Genomic DNA, 4,580 nt, shown 5'->3' on the forward strand with positions numbered 1-4,580 from the left:
AGTCACTACACTAAATTTTTTTTTAATTAAGTCCCTTTTAGTAGGAATTGGCTTAATTTTATAGGGACCCAATTAAAAAAAAAAAAATTGGTACAGGGACCTAAATAAAAGGAAAAAAAGTGTAGGGACCCAATTAAAAAAAATTTGGTGCAAGGACTCAATTAAAAGAAAAAAAAGTATAGGAACCTAATTAATAATTTTGCGAAACTATAGGGATCAGTAGAGTAATTAAACTATTAAAAAATATCAACAGAATATTAAAATAAATAAATTAAAAAATACTACCAAATCAAATTGATATAAATTATAATAAATTAAATGATATTTAAATATCTAATCAAATCAATTAATTGATATAGTTAGTTTATCGTAATAACTTGTATTTAATGAGTTAAAAGAAATAAATTAGGAAACACTCTCAAAAACATGCCACGTCAGCCCCATTATTAAATGCAGAAATCCGATTTTTATATGATAGAATAGATTTTGATAAGTCATCACCTTATAATACGTGGCACTCCCAGGACCAGCCACCACATGCTTCCTTTTTTCTTCTCCAAGCTATGATTTCTTGAGAGCAAAGTAAGAAAATACTTGTGTTCTAATACATCTAGTTTTAGTAATTATCCTTTTTTGAGATATTTTTGCACTAAATTTTAAGATAATGTTTATCCTAACCCCACGGCCTCCTAAGCATCATCATTACTATCATTTTTCTTCCAAAACAAGTTAGAAACTCATGAGAGAAACCATGAGAACTTCCATGAACACCTAAGCTTCAACCTTTGTTCTTTCTCAAAATAAACTCCTATAAAAAATCTAATCCGACCAAAGTGTTAACCTCTTTCTCCTTTTCATTTCTATGCCAACTTTCATGGAGTAAATCAAGGTATGATGGTTGCTCCTTCCTCCTCAAGGTTTCGGCCATGGTGGAAAACCATGATAACCATGTTTTCTTCATGTTTTCTCTTAAGATCTCTTGTTCACTCACCTTAAGCTTCAAGAGGACGTGATTTCCAGCAGCTTTGAGGTAAGAAAATCCTTCTTTTGATCACTATGAAGCTTCAGCCTCGACGGTTCATAAGGTTCTGAAGTTTTTTTGATGTTAAATTAGGCATAAAAGTGCTTTGAAAGCTTATTCTTGGTTCAATTTTTGGCAGCTACAAAGGAAGTAAGGTTTGGTAAATTAATCAATAATTGGTTGCGTTCTTGAGATGAAAAATTAGATCTAGTTTCTTGAAGCTTGATTTTAAGTGTTTATATGATGATTTAATCATGAAATCATGTTGTTTTAATGCTTGAAAGTCAAGTTATTGAAGGTTGTTATTGTTGCTGCTGAAACCGTGGGCTTCCAGCTAGAAAACTATGAGATTTCAAGTGATTTTGGGAGGTTTGATTGATTGAAAACGTTTCTCTTTGGTTTGGTGAAAATCGGGTAAAAATCGGTTATCAAAAAATTTAAAAACTAGCTGAAAATCAAGTGAAAATATGATGAATTTTTTAAAAAACATTTTTGGTTCTTGAAGAACAAGAAAACCTTTGATTTTTGATGGATTTGGGGTCAAATTTTAATTATTAAAAAATTTGGAGTTGAAAGTTAATTAATGAAAAGTTGAGGGCTAAAGTATAAATATTAAAAGTTCAGGGGATCAAAATATAATTTTTAAAAAATTCAGGGGTCAAAATATAATTTTCGAAAGTTTTGAATAAAATATTATTATTTTAATAATAAGATATTAATATATTAGTTTATTAATAATATTATTTTATTAATAATAATAATAATAAAATATTGATAAAAAGATAGTTTTTTCTAAAAGCCTTAGGAAGAAAATTTAAAGCCCAGAATTCCTTAATTCTCTTTAATAAACACCTAAGAGAAGATATAAGAGAAGGTATAGGGGTATGTAAAGTAATAAAACAGGATTCAGAAACTTATAAACTTGTTAGTAAGAAAAGAAGTTAAAAGTTATACAGCAGAAGGTTGGTTTTACAGAGTAAGCAGAGAACTGTAAAATAAGGTTACAGTGATGTTGTGATGTTTGATTTAAGTTGATAAAGAATGATGAATATAATTGCTAAGTGATGGAAAGTTTGAATATATGTGATTTATGAGCCTTCGGACGATGCTTGAGATTGTTATGCGGGGACGCCCATATTGTGCTGTTGCTTTCCAGACAGGCTGCAGTAGGAAATGTACCAGCCCTGCAAATTGAAAGCTTGGTAGAGGCCTGACTCGCATACCTGAGGTATATTGAGATCTGAGCAAATACTATCCCTGCAAGTCGAGAGTACTTGGTAGAGGGTATGCGGTACTTAATCTGGTATTAAGTTCTGGGAAAGCCTTATCTGACTTGGAAGGTCGGATTACGTCAAGTGCGGGTCGAAACTGAAAAATGAGCTCATTACTTACATTTGGATCAGACATGTATCATACTTGTTTGTGCATCATTCTCTGTTATATTCTTGTGCCCTTATTCTGTTCTTTGCTATGTTTGTGCATAATTATGAGACTGCATATTGAACGTGGTTGTGCATATGTCTCTTGTTTCTTCTGCTATTTGTGTTTTGGCTTATAATATGTTATGTATATAATTATCTAGACTTTAATATGATTATGTGATCACGGCCATTATAAATGAACTTAATTGTAAATTCCGACCTTATTAAGAACTCCCCAGTTCTTATCCCTTATACCTCTTCAGATTGACACGAGAGTCCTGTTTTACGAGATTGATCATCCGTATGTGCACGAGAACCCAATGCGTGGCGAGTAGTATATCTATTGTGTGGTACCTCGTATTCGTAACTATGTAGTACGTGGTAGTCCTTTTCAGCACCTTATTAGTACCCCTTACTTTGATCCTGACGCACCTTATGACTTCTCTCTTTCCTAGTTGCACCCTGGCGGACCTGGGATACCTCATCCTGATGAGACTTTTTGGGATGTCTAGTCTAACTCTGGTTCTTTAGAGTATTTTCCTCACTTTTGCTAGTATATGCTAAGAGGGAATATGAATGTCATAGAGTTAGGCTAGCCTAGGTGCCAATTTAGGGGCTTTTGGACAGGCTAGGCCATGGGACGTCTGATGATTTAGACTTTTGTGTGGTCTAGAATTCACAATAAATTCTCGTTGCAAGTATAGTTTCTAAACCAACAATAATCCTTTCATACAAAAATTTGTTTGTCACAAGTAACAAACCCTTAAATTTATAAACCGAAGTATTGAACCTCGGGTTGTTCTCCCTAGGAATTACAATAAAGTGCCTTGTTATTGGTTATGAGGTATGTTTTGGGGTTTTTGGGGATAAGAGGCATGAAATGTAAATGGCAATAAACTAATAGCTAGAAAGTTCTTGGCAAGGTTTGGTGGTCAAGGATCTCTATCCCTATCACTAACCACAACATGAGAATTGGCAAGGATCAATCCCACTAAGTCCACCCCTAACTAATAGTAGAGGAAAGTCAAGTGAGCTATATCAATCCAAGTCCATAAGTCCTAGTTCTCCACCAAATCAATTAGTGAGATCTAGAGTTAATGGCTCCCAATCATCAATCACTTGGACATTAGCAACTCAAGAGTTCCTAAGTTACCTTCCCAAGCCAAGAGCATAAAATTCTACTCTAAAATCTAACCAAGCATTTTATCAAACACTTGGAAGGCATAAAAGGAAAATATAGTAAAATTGCAAGGAAAGTAAATCTACTCTACTCAATTACAAGGAATTAAACAACAACAAATCAGATGAACAACAAAGAACATGAATCATAAATTGCATTGAAATGAAAATAGAAGAAACAAAAAAGCATCAACACAAAAGCAGAGAATTACAAGAATTAAAAGAAAAACTAGAGAGAGGAAAGGTAGAAGAAGAAGAATTATAAAAGGAAAAGTAAATCAAAGTATGAAATTAACCTAGATCTAAGAATTCCTAATCTAGATCTAACCTACTCCTAATTCTAGAAAGAAGAGAGAGCTTCTCTCTCTAGAAACTAACTAAAGCATGATAAAACTAAACTAATGACTAGATGTCTCATTCCTCTTCAATCCTTGGGTTAAATAGCATCAGAAATGAGTTGGATTGGGCCCAAAATGCCTTAGAATTCGCTGGCCACAAGTTGCATTAAGTAAATCATGTGCCCCATCAGCGCGTACGTGTACCGTGCGCGTGCGCGCTTCTGTGCGCAGTGCAACTATGGCAAATCTTATATCATTTCGAAGCCCGGATGTTAGCTTTCCAACGCAACTAGAACCGCATCATTTGGACCTCTGTAGCTCAAGTTATGGTCGATTAAGCGCGAAGAGGTCGGCTTGACAGCTTTTGCGATTCCTTCATTTCTTCATGAGTTCTCCATTTTTAGATGCTTTTCCTTTATTTCCTTGATCCAATCTTTGCTTCCTAAATATGAAATTACTTAACAAACATATCAAGGCATCTAATGGGATCGAAGGTATATCATGATTAAACAATTAAGGGCCTAAAAAGCATGTTTTTACACTTAAGCACAAATTAGGAGACAATCATGAAACCATGCTATTTCATTGAATAAATGTGGGTAGAAGGTGATAAAATCCCCC

This window comes from Arachis hypogaea, chromosome 13, assembly GCF_003086295.3.
Source record: "Arachis hypogaea cultivar Tifrunner chromosome 13, arahy.Tifrunner.gnm2.J5K5, whole genome shotgun sequence".
In the NCBI taxonomy this organism is placed as follows: Eukaryota; Viridiplantae; Streptophyta; class Magnoliopsida; order Fabales; family Fabaceae; genus Arachis; species Arachis hypogaea.